Source organism: Sabethes cyaneus, chromosome 1 (genome assembly GCF_943734655.1).
Source record: "Sabethes cyaneus chromosome 1, idSabCyanKW18_F2, whole genome shotgun sequence".
NCBI lineage: Eukaryota > Metazoa > Arthropoda > Insecta > Diptera > Culicidae > Sabethes > Sabethes cyaneus.
Genome location: NC_071353.1, coordinates 5,384,998 through 5,397,936, shown reverse-complemented (window position 1 = coordinate 5,397,936; position 12,939 = coordinate 5,384,998). Strand labels below are relative to the sequence as shown.

General features: G+C 41.8%; 1 protein-coding gene across 1 annotated transcript in view; it reads left to right on the top strand.

The window, feature by feature from the left end:
• Positions 1–12,939, top strand: part of LOC128745208 (uncharacterized) — a 308,635-nt gene that overhangs the window by 182,776 nt on the left and 112,920 nt on the right. The gene's annotated exons all lie outside the window — the stretch shown is intronic.

Here is a 12,939-nt window from a genome sequence, read left to right as displayed (position 1 = left end):
CAAAGGTCAATAAAATACTTTTGATCAGGTTAAGAAGTAACGCCCAATTCAAACCACCAAATGGCATAAGTCCTCAGTTACACCACCCAATTATATTTCGAATCTGAACGTTTAATAATTTATGTTGTTATTTTTTGAATATTCTTTACATCATGCAATTGAAAACTACATACCTGTTTCCAATTAATCCACATTATCATCTCTTTTGTGGCGTTCCACCATTAATCTACCAAATTTTTTAAAACTATGTTATATAAAGTTAGTGAGTAACAAAATACGACAAACATTTTTTTCGCTTGGTAACAAAAACTTCCGAACCATGAACTTTTGCAGTATCTTACAGGTTTTTGGGGTAAATTGCCATGGACGTAGTAGAAGTGGATTTTCAGATAATGGTCCGTATGAATAAAACTGTTTACTTTGCTTTTCTCGTACTGAAATAAAGCAAACGTTTTTATTCATACGGCATTACCTTTTATTTTGGGAATGTCATGGAAAACTATGTTATAAACGCTACGCTATCAGGTAAAATCTCCGTAAAAGCGAATGCCCAAGTGAATGAAAAAAGTAACAAAAATTCCCATTAAAAAAAATTATGTCAAAATGCAATTCAAAATCTGCGACCTGTTAGCAGCTCAGTGCACTATTCGAAGTTAGTGAAGCACTCCTCACAACACAGCTATGAAATTTTATAATTAATAAATGCGCATGCACTTAATACACATCAATCCGGTTACCGTTCTAACTGTAGTACAAAGACTGCACCAAAGCATTTGATGCCATTTCCTATAAAAGAAAGTGTACTAAATTGCAATCTTATCATGGTTTATTTAATCATGCAGCAAAACTATCGAATCATATTTTTTTGCACGAACCGAAGTAGTATTTAATGATGAAATATACTCTTCCTTACACCCTATCGTTTCTGGAGTTCTGCAAAGTTATATTCTTAGACCTATCCTATTTTCCTGTAACACATTCGTTGACCAGATATTTTAAATATTTGTCAGATACACTTTTCTTACTTACTTTACTTACTTTTTCGGCGACAATCCGTTCCATCGAATCCATGCCGAATTCAGGAGCCGTCTCCACAATACTCGGTCTTGGGCTGCCGCTCTCCAGTCGCCCCTAACATCTGCTGTTCTAACATCCTCGTAAACAGCGCTCATCCAACGGGTACGGGGTCTGCCTGGAACTCTCTTTCAACGTCCACGCTTCGTAGCCGTAGAGTACCACCGGGAGAATTAGCGTCTTATAAAACGCGACTTTTTACTGAGTTGTAGGCTACGGGACCTCAGCTGGCTACGTAATCCGTAGAAGGCCTTGTTGGCAGCCGCTATCCGCCTTTTTACTTCACGGCTCACATCGTTGTCACATGTCACTAACGTACCAAGGTAAACAAATTCGTCGACCACTTCAAAGGTATCTTCATCTATCACCACCGCAGTTCCAACACCCGAAGAGCTACCACGCTCTCTACCAGCCACCATATATTTTGTTTTGGAGTAATTTATGATAAGCCCTATCCTCACAGCTTCCTCCTTAAGATGCGTGTACGCTTCTTCCGCAGCTCTGCCGTTAACACCGATGATATCGATGTCGTCCGCGAACCCTAAAAGCATATGAGATTTCGTGATGATGGTACCGCTTCCCTGCACGCCTGCCCTTCGAATAGCACCTTCTAATGCAATGTTGAACAGCAAATTCGATAGCCCATCACCTTGCTTCAAACAAACAAACTGCCACAGCTCATTTCGTTTAACTGAATCGTACGCTGCCTTGAAGTCTATAAACAAATGGTGAGTCTGTAAGTTGAATTTCAGGAATTTATCGAGGATCTGTCGCAAAGTGAACGTTTGGTCCGTCGTGGACAGTCCCTCTCGAAGACCGCCAATAAAGGTTTCCTGCAACGGCCGCAGTCTGAGAAACAGGATGCGGGAGAGAATTTTGTGTGCAGAATTGAGGAGAGTAATGCTTCGACAATTTCTGCATTCAAGTCGATGGCCCTTTTTGTAAATAGTAAACCTTCTAACCAGTCCGTATGCAATTCCTCCTTAGTCCATACTTTTAGTATAACCTGATGGATTGCACAATACAGCCGTTCGTTCCCGACTTTTAAAACTTTGGCGGAGATTCCGTCCTTTCCAGCTGCTTTGCCGTTTTTCAGCTCTCTCGCTGCTTTTCTAACCTCGTCCAAAGTTGGTGGATCCGCAGCTTGTCCATCATCCTCAATCGTTATCCTGTTTCTGTTGACCGCTCCATCTTGTTCATCATTCAACAATGCATCGAAATGTTGTTTTCAACGCCTAGCCACCTCCGATCTTTCGGTAATCAGGTTCCCCTCCTTGTCGTAGCACATAACAGGAGTTGGCACGGTCCGGTTCCTGATTCCGTTGAACGTATTAAAGAGGCTTCTTGTATCGTGCCTCTCGAAGCAATTCTCCGCCTCAGCAAGAACGCGATCCCAGTGCTGACGTTTCTTTCAAAGGTGAAGTCTCTTTCTAGCAGCTCTAGCATCTCGGTACCACGGCCGTGCACATAAAGTGCTGTTTGGGCAGGGGAAAGCAATATTTATTTGCACACCCTGCAAAACTGAATTGAATGGCAAATGTGCCTATTTGGCTAAGAAGGTAAATTGCTTGCCGACTCGACCAATGGATACTGCTATTTCAAATCAATTTCAAGTAGAAATTTTCAACAGCTGGTTGAAACAGTAGGATTCTGACCGAAACCTGCCTTGACGACCACATATTCTCCACGCAACTATTTGGGAGTCAGTATAATGTATTCCGGAATGACCGCTCTCACCTGAACAGCCGTAAAGCTCGCGGTGAAGGTGTACTGATCCTAGCTGTCTCCATGAAGCTAAACTGCCGCATTGATCCTGCTCATATCTTCGACACTCTCGAACAGCTATGGGTGATTATCTACTATCTATCTATTATCTATCTATCTATTATAATGACAGTTCAGAGCATGTTTCCCGTAACTGCTACCAGTGTTGTGAGCAGCGCTGCAATCGCATTTTCGGGTCGTCCATAATAAGTGATGCATTATTTTTATAGGAAAACGTTCACTTTTGTAGCATCAGTTATGGAAGCAAAAGCTCATCTTGTATTACATTTGAAATGCGCGTATTACAAAATTGCACATTTATCTTGCTGATTTAAATCGATAGCTTTTATTCTTTGTTGTATTTGTTTATAATTATGTAATTAAGATGGAAGTCGTAAGCAGATAAGATTTACTTAATCCATCACACGGCAAATATACAAGCGTAAACAAACCGAGTGGAAATTTCTTGCAGTACCAACCAGCATATGTAGAAAAACAATCTTTTACTTGTTTTGGTTTTCGTTTGCACAAATGCCTTTTTGTAGGTTCATGCTTCAAACGTTCTGTATCTGTTTACGCAGATTTCAACGAAAAAAGTAGAATGAAAAGGTAGATCAACTTTGTTGCAATAAGCATTTACGACGATGATTTTGGAATTGTCGGTCCATGCCGACATTTTTTCACGGTCTTGAGTGAAACAATAGTTTCTAAATAGTATACTGAAAGACAAAATTTGCACGCGTATTGCATGAAAATTCATGCAATGTTCTCATTTCGAGTTATTCACCACACTCAAAGGTTAGTAGCGGAACCAGGAACCAGCATTTCGAGGTACGTTTTTTTGTATATGGGAGCTGTCAGTTTGTTACCCCGTTGGTGATTATAGAAACATCGTGCTCGGTCATCAGCGTTGGCGTTATATATTTGCCCCCTGATCGAAAACCCGATTCTCAGCTCATTCAACAGCATGTGGAATCAATTGGATCTGTGTTATCGCGTACTGATTCCCAAAGGCTAGCGTTACTGGTTCGGTGATTACAATCAATCTGGTTTGAACTGGTTCATTTCGGACAATGGTTTACCGTCAGTAAACATGTTAAATTCACAATTGCCGGTTTGCTGCTGCGTATTGTTAGATAGTTTCTGTTTACATGGGCTGACTCAAATCAATACTATTTTGAATCGGGATGTTGGTCGCATGTTGGATTTGATTCTTGCGAACGAATTAGCAGTACAAAATTGTGATATATCCACTGCACATGAGCCACTGGTCGGTCAACCTAGAAGCTGTTCATCCTGCTATTACCGTGTCGCTCAGTCTCCCTCTGCCAGTGATGTATGACCAGCTGTCACAAAACTCTATTTTGAACTTTCGTCGTGCTGACTATACTGAACTCAACGCAGCTTTCTCAGAGGTTAATTGGGATGCCCTTTTAGAAGCTTCCTGCAGTGTCGACGCCGCGGTGTGTGGTTTTACCAGTGCCATCGAAAACATCATCAATCGAGCAGTCCCGGTATGTGCACCGCCGCGGAAACCAGCATGGACCAATGCACGTCTACGTTCGCTTAAGCGTTTGCGGTCAGCAGCGCTGCGAAAATATTGCTGCCATCGCTCACCATATTTCAAAAACCAATTCAATATTGCAAGCAATCGTTATTTATATAACCGAGATGTGACTCGTATTCAAATCAATCTTCGCATGCAACCTAAACAATTCTGGTCGTTCATGAATAGAAAGCGAAAACAAAGTGGCTTTCCATCGTCTATGTTCTTGGAAGATTGTATCGCCAACAATGAACGCGAAAAATGTAATCTATTTGCCGAGCAGTTCAAACAGGTATTCAATGATTCCATCGCCTCCACTTCACAAATAGAAGAAGCCTGTAACATAGTACCACATGATATTTTTTCGTTCGAGTTTGCCACATATAAACGCGGACGTCGAAAAAGCTGCTTTGGGTAAACTGAAAACTTCTTACGCAACTGGTCCGGATGGTATCCCTTCTGTTGTTCTGAAACGATGCAGTAACGTGCTTAGTTCGCCAATTGCGAAACTTTTTGATACGTCAATACAGTAGCGCATATTTCCTGACCGTTGGAAATTTTCCTATCTGTTTCCAATACACAAAAAAGGCGACGAACGGACATTACTCACTATCGCGGGATCACGTCCATGTGCGCTTGTTCAAAATTATTTGAAACCATCGTAAATGACGTTTTATCTGCTTGATGTAAAATTTATATTGACGCTGACCAGCACGGGTTTTTTTCGAAAAGATCGGTGACCACTGACCACAAATCTGATGCAGTTTATATCCCGCTGTTTGCAAAGTCTGGAATCTGGCATTCAAACCGACGCCATTTATCTTGACCCTGAAGGCTGCTTTCGATCGAGTAGACCACGGAATACTACTTGGAAAAATGGAGCGACTTGGTGTATCTGCGGATGCCGTCTGCTGGTTTAGATTTTACCTGACAAACAGGAGGATTTCTGTCAGAAACGGATCGTCTGTCTCCAGCTGCTTTTCCAATCAATCTGGAGTCCCACAAGGCAGCAACTTGAGCCCGCTGCTTTTTCTGATTTTTGCAAACGATATCTCACTTGTGCTTCCACATGGCTATCGACTGTTTTATGCGGACGACACAAAAAAATTTAAAGCCATTACGTTCCTAAGCGACTGTTTGGAGCTGCAGGGTTATTTGAACATGTTCGTGAATTGGTATGCTGCAAACCGCTTAACGCTAAGCATCGAGAAGTGCAATGTGATCTCGTTTTATAGAAGACGTACGCCTGTTGGAGATGGTTACACTATTTCCGGCCACCAGCTACTCCGAGTTCAGTGTATAAAATATTTGGGAGTACTGTTAGACAATGAACTTGCATTCAGAAATCACTACGACAGCATTATCTCGAGGGCCAACCGGCAGCTGGCATTTTCATTTTCAAGATAGCTGATGAGTTTCGTGACCCACTGTGCCTAAAATCATTATACTGCTCGCTAGTGAGCTCGATCCTCGAAACTAGTTCTGTTATCAGGTGTCCTTTTCATGCTAATTGGTATCGCCGAATCGAAATGGTTCAGAAAAAGTTCATCCACTACGCCCTTCGCCGTCACCCATGGACCGATCCGCTTAATTTGCCGCCCTACGAGAACCGCTGCCGACTCCTTGGTATTCAACCGCTGAAGTTGAGACGACGAATCGCACAAGCAGTTTTTGCTGCGAAACATATCGACTGCCCGACGTTGCTGGAACAGCTGACTTTATATGCTCCCGTACGACCGCTACGCCAAAGAAACTTTTTACACCTGGAGCCGCGAAGTTACTTATTTGGACAGCATGAATCCGTACGTTGTATATGCCATAGTTTAAATGAAATGAAAGTTATTTTGAAAAACTTTTTCGGGGTATTTGCCTCGTACAGCGCAGAACGTGGTTTCGATGGCCCATTACAAAAATCCTTAAACGAAGTACAATAATCTTGTTCACCATTCTTCGACAGTACAATATACCATTATTACCATCCTAATCTAGCATCCTCTTCGGCGGAACGATTCATCATAAACCCTTGACAGACATCTTGAGGCGCGAAAGAAGCCCACAAGACAGACAGCCTGCCTCCCGAGAAAGCCTCCAGACGACTGGCCTAATTGTGACGGATTACGTCAAGTGCAGGGTGAAAGTAAGTCTTTCGGCAATCGCACAATACTCGGCACTGATTGCATTTTGCACTCATCGAAATCTGTCCAAAACGAATTGATCGATCGTCGTTGCCGCGTTAGCTTCACCGTCGGTTCCAGGAAACCCCAGTCCCAAATTTTGCGACCGACAGCGGACAATATGAGTCGAATGATGGTTTTATTGCAACTTCAGCGCGACGGAAAAAAAGGAATGCGTCGGTCAGAATTTGACAGCCTAGCACACTCTGGCTGCCTCTTTGTCTAGCCGAACCGGTGGCTATTGTCCTAGAAAACCCAACGAGCATCGAATGATCGATGAATCTTTTTGCGTCGCTTGCCTTTTATTGTGTCGAAATTCCATTTTCAGCAGAAAGCGAATCAAAAATTGGATCATAAATTGTCATTTTTCCTTGTTCTGGTTTTTTTCTCGAAATTTTTAGCAAACAATCTGAAGTACCGGTGAGAGGTGGGATGGAAAAGTAGCGTCCTTTTTCCAGTCTTCTTCGACGCTATCTACCTGATCAAATGTGGTTGCGCGATCGCAGCAAGCCACGTAACTTTGACGGCTGCCACAATTCGGGTGCTCAGGATTTCGGCCTGCTGTACAGGATTTTAAGGAGCGCGCGCTTTCCAGGAATTGTTATTGTCATAGTTTTTAATCAAGACTACTGCGGTATATGAGAGGAACAACAAAAGAATCCTCGAGCCTGTTCTCGGCACGGCAGCGATTGGAAAGGGACCGCTTTCGGGCTGCGGCTTTATCGTTTCGCTCGCAGCACTCGTCGATGACGGCACGGAGTCTCGAAATCGAAATCCATAAATAATATAAATTTGAGTACGCACGTTTTCCGAATGGTTTTGGGTTGCCTTCTGAAAAGAGTCTCTTTCACATTCCCGACCACGAATGCAACCACGAAAACGTTGGCAGCCGTTCTGTTTGTTTAATGTTTAAGTGATGTCCCTTCGCCTGCACATCCCGGGCACCCGGGAGGGAACAAATCGAATAAAACTAATCATTTATCATTGGGCAAACGGTGCGGAGAAGTGGCTCGGGATGTTCTTTCATCGCCCGGGCTTCAATTTATTGTAATCGATTCTAGCGCGCCGCATCCGAAAAGCCGTGATGAGGGTTCGATCTGGGCCTGCGAAGCGATTGCGGTCGGGTTTGCGGAGAGGCATTGCCGAGGCTTGGTAGTACCTACCATTGAATAAGTTTAGCTGAAGGATCGCGGCGGGACTGTGCCGCGAACGCGCGCTGCCGGACAGCAGCAGCTGGTGCTGGTGGTGGTGACGACAGTGGCAGTCGCCGCCGCCGGTACGCACCAGAGTCAATTGGGTAATTTGTAACAACGACGCGGGGGTTCGTTTTTGTCTGTTCGTCAGAATCCACGTGTCGAACGTTCATTGAATAAAAATGGAGAAAAATGTGTGATTTTGTAACTAAAATAATTGTATAGTATTTACAGGTATTTACGACATTCAAAACTTTCAATTTGTTCACTTAAGACTATGCAATTAAATTCAAGTGCAAAGTCTACAAACAAAGTTTGACGGTCTTAGCAAGCTGGGACAAAATTCTTTAAGTTTTTATGCCGGACAACAAAGCTAAATGTTTTTGTCACATCATCACACATACGCACAGTGACTGTTTACAGATTTAATCATAAGAAAAGATTCAATTATTAAACTGAATAGTTCCACAAACTCCCTGTTGTTGAGGTACACAAGTGGTTCGATTTATTGATTGATCACATTATAATACGAACAGTTTAGTGTCTTCGATTGTAAGTTCCAATAGTGGTAGAAGGGTTATAAATTTAGAACTAAACGTTTTACAATTACAATTACAAAATTATGATTGATCAATATCAATCCAATCAATTATTTAAATTGGCAGTGCAAAAGGTAAATATTTTGGCAGTGAAAAAATTTAATTTGCTCAGCATGGCACTAGAGTATGACGTGAGTCTTGCGTTAACGGAACTAACGGTCCGTCTCGATCTCTCGATACAGAAGAATGGGCCTTCGAAAGCGACAGATCAGTGAGAGAACAAATTGTTTCCCGAGCAAACGTCCAAACGAAGGTGCCGTCCTGCTGAGCAAGGAAATAGATCCCTTTTGCGCCCCATGTGTCCCATTGAAATGCTGTCAAGCTGTGCCCGGGTTACAACATATCCAAAATTATGCGGTTGACGGAAGGATAGGAAATTAATTTGCACCCATCATTCAATTTTATTTCAATTGCTTCTGTGGTTTATCGATTGTCCAACGCTAAATGATTTATATGCATGTGAAATCGAAGACGGAGGCTTTCGCAAGCATCCTTGCTCTATGTCTCGTGTGGGCAATCTAAATTTAGTTTTGCGGATATCTGTGCTACATCAGTGTGGGTAATTCACGAGAAAAACCTTTCCCCTTGCATGTTCATGTTTATCGATGCACTAGCATCTCGATTCAGAGACGGAACCTCCCAGCAAACAGCATTATGCCACACAGAAGCTAGCCGTTAGGGGAATTTTTTTTTATTATCGCTGGATTCACGTCCGCTGCCATGTTGATGCAAGAAAAATCCTTCATTTTGCTTGCAGTTTGGCTTTGTTTTTGTCCACCCTTCGGAACAGTGCTTCGAACTGAGAAGCAAGAAAACTTCAATGGGCCTTTTTTGTTTGGTTCAGAACTTTTTTCAACCCAAATGTAACCTACATGAAAGGAGACAAATTAGATCTAATATTAGCATAGCACCTTTCACATTCCCAATCGCAGTCGGGTGCGATTTGTCCGCAAATACAGCACATGTCAAAGTATTTCAATTTCATTTCATGCATATTTTAATCTCTTGCTGGTGAAAGCAAAAGAATAAACCGAATCAAACTTTGTTTGACATTTTGCTTCGTTTCGCTCCGGATTGCTGCAAATGCAAAAACACACTTTTCTGTCCGTTTCACTCACTGTTCGTTTTACTTGTCCATCTGATCTGAAGTCCTCCTGATGTCCTACTGCTGCAGCAGATTTTTTTGCCAAAACCGGCTGTATTGATGTTTGTTCCGACTACGGCTGCAGGGTAAGCTAAATTGAGGCCATAAAGTGTGTACTCATGAATGGGATTATCCGATTAGGATCACCTTCTCACCGAAATGAGCTTTCATTCATCGCTTCCTAAACAAGGGCTCTAAATGCAGCACATTCAGAAGCAAAGTAGAAGTCAATTCTCGCAGCTCCCACTCGCAGTCAAAGGTTTTCTTTGTTGTGTGCAACTTTCGACGGCAACCGACCGACGACGACGGCAGACACGAGCTATTGATTAACATAAACAGTTTGTTTCCGCATTGTTGGGCCCGAATATTTTATGCTCCGATAAGACTCATGCCACCGGTTAATTGTTGACCCCTAGAAGCCCTGGGAGGGTTCGCTCTGAACGGTTGAACACGGGATTAGATGTGTAAGCGGATTAGCAAGTGAGTGGTGAACATTTTTGGATAATTATTCTTCGTGTTTTATAATTGAAATTTTCTCATCTTTATTTTTGATGTAAGATATCGTTAAGAAAAAAAAATCGTCATCGATCCAGTTGAAATACATAAACGAAATTCTCTAAAAATAGACCCGTGATGAGCCATTGAGCGTTGAACTCAGGCGAAGCTGCCAAGTTGTGTACAGGAGGTTGGGGCAAACTATTCAGAGAAGGAACTAAAATAAATTTTTGAAAAAATTGTCTTTAACAGTGTTTTCAGCTCACTGAGACACGAGAGTGCTTACCTTTCTGATTTATTATTACTATAATGGTGCGTTTAGACTGGGCAATTTTTTGGCGCTGATTAAACATTTTAGCAGCCATTATTATTCAGCCATAGCTGAATATGCATCGAATAAAATTTATGTACACAATCCTTATTCAGCCGAAATTGGAGAACTTATACAACCTATTTCATTTGAGGCAGAAAAAACATTTGTTAAGCAATTATATCACCCTTTATATAACCTTTGTGCGCCTTGTTTCCAATTTTTTTAAAACTATTTTGCGCAGTGTTTTTTTTTAAACACACAAAAGCCTCTATTAAGCTCCATTGCAGCTTTGAAAGCAGCTGCCCAAGTAACAATTTCAGACTGATCAAACGCTTTTATAGCTCAATTTATTCAACCTGTGGTTGAACTATGGCTTAGTTTTAGAAATAAAAACCTATTTTCAGCTCTTAAACATCTAAATCTGGTGATTTTAACAAGCTTCGGCCTTGCTAATAGCTGCTTTCGAAGCTGCAATGGAGCTTAATAGAGGCTTTTGCGCGTTTTTAAATAACCAATTTGCGCAAAGCTGGAGACAAAGCGCACAGAGGTTATATAAAGGACGATATAATTGCTTAACAAGTGTTTGTTCTGCCTCAAACGAAATAGGTTGTATAAGTTCTCCATTTTTGGTTGAATAAGTATTGTAAAATTGTTTACCTAAATTTTATTCGATGCATATTCAGCTATGGCTGAATAATAATGGCTGCTAAAATGTTTAATCAGCGCATAAATGTTTCTTGGGATTCGCTGAATTAGTGTTGCCAATCATACGAAAAATTGTAAGGTTGGCAATATTGTTAGGAAAAACTTTATTTTATAAGCATAAAGTTTAGATGCTTCCACAATAGCGTAAAGTGTGATTCGCCATTGTTGCGAACGCAACAAAAAGACAGTTTTCCGATTCTTTAATAACGTAACTTTATTTATTAACAGCCACTGATGACGCTATTAAAAATTCCCTATTGAGTGACATAATAGTAATACATAGTTAATAGATTTTTCGTGTAACATAGTTTAGGTTTTATCGTGTATAAATGTACAATATTTTAGTTTTTGATATTTCAACTTATAATAATTTGATCATGTTTCATGCTTCATGCTTTCATGCGATGTTTTATGGCACTTACGTTTAGTGTCTTTTTCTAATTTTCGTTTTCCAATCAGGTTAGCTTAACTAGCTTAGTATTTTGCTTAATCCTTACGTTTCTGTAGACCGTACTGTAGGTTAAGTATCTGTCTAGACAACAATTAGAATAGTAATTTTTTTTGTAAATATTGCACGTAATCTTAAGTTTCAATTTACCTTTATAGTATAGATTTTATTTAGTGTAAACAATTCTACTAATTTTACGATAATCAAACAGTTTTAATGCAATTAATCAATAATAATTATTAGCTTTTAGGTTTAGTTATCTTCTCGCTTACAAAGCACTTTTTCGTGTTTACTTCTCCCGAGTGACGTTTTAGAGTTGTCATTTACTGACGTTAATCCCACCGGTTCGTTGACGTTAAGGGCGGACTACGGCATCAAAGTAGTTTTGACGAAGGTGCGTAACAACTGAAGGTTGTGACACTCCCCCCGGTACTTCGAGGTCAACGATTCGACGTACCTGCATTTGCACCGACGTCCAACACTGCTAGTTTCACCGCGGGTCTCTCGAAGATCCCATGTACGGTCTGTACAACGGCACGTCGAACCTGCCCATCTTTAGAGCGGATCGCACGAACCACTCGTCCTTTCGGCCAGCTGTTCCTTGGCAGGGTCTCGTCCACTATGATGACGATGTCTCCTTCAGTGATTGGTTTGACCGGAGCAAACCACTTCGTCCTTCGGGTCAGCGTCGGCAGATATTCTGCTATCCAGCGCTTCCAAAATCGGTTTGCATACACCTGCGACATCTTCCATGTATGCTTCAGTGCATACTTGCTGTCGTCGAATGCGATCGGGGGCTTAGAGCCGTCTGATGATCCAAGGAGGATATCATTCGGGGTGAGTGGCGAGGACAACTCATCCTCTAGGGGCAGTTCGGTTAATGGGCGAGAATTGATGATTAGTTCGATCTCAGCCAACATATTTTTTAGTAGTTCATCGGTTGGCGTACGTGTGACTTGAAGGTGTTTGATGGCCTTTTTGACAGATTGTACGAGGCGCTCCCATGCTCCTCCAAAGTGCGATGATGCCGGCGGATTAAATGACCATTTGGTGTCGACGGTAACAAACTGTTCGATCAATTTATCCTGGTTCAACTCTTGCAAAGCGTCTTTTAACTCTCGGCTGGCTCCGACAAAATTCGTTCCGCGGTCGCTTATTATCTCCAAAGGGGGACCTCTTCTGGCGATGAAATTTCTGATGGCTAGAATACATGAATCTGTTGTGAGGCTATGTGCGATTTCTAGGTGCACCGCTCGAACGTTAAGACAGGTGATCAGAACACCCCAACGTTTTTCAGTTCGTCTTCCAACAGTAACATACATCGGGCCGAAATAATCTATCCCGACATAGGAAAAAGGGCGACAAAATGGTTTTAGCCGTATGGATGGTAGTGCAGACATTTCAGGTACGGCAGGTTTAGCAAGGCGATTTTTACAAAGCTGGCATTGCGCGCGTACTCGGTTATACGTTGAACGTAGTTGAGG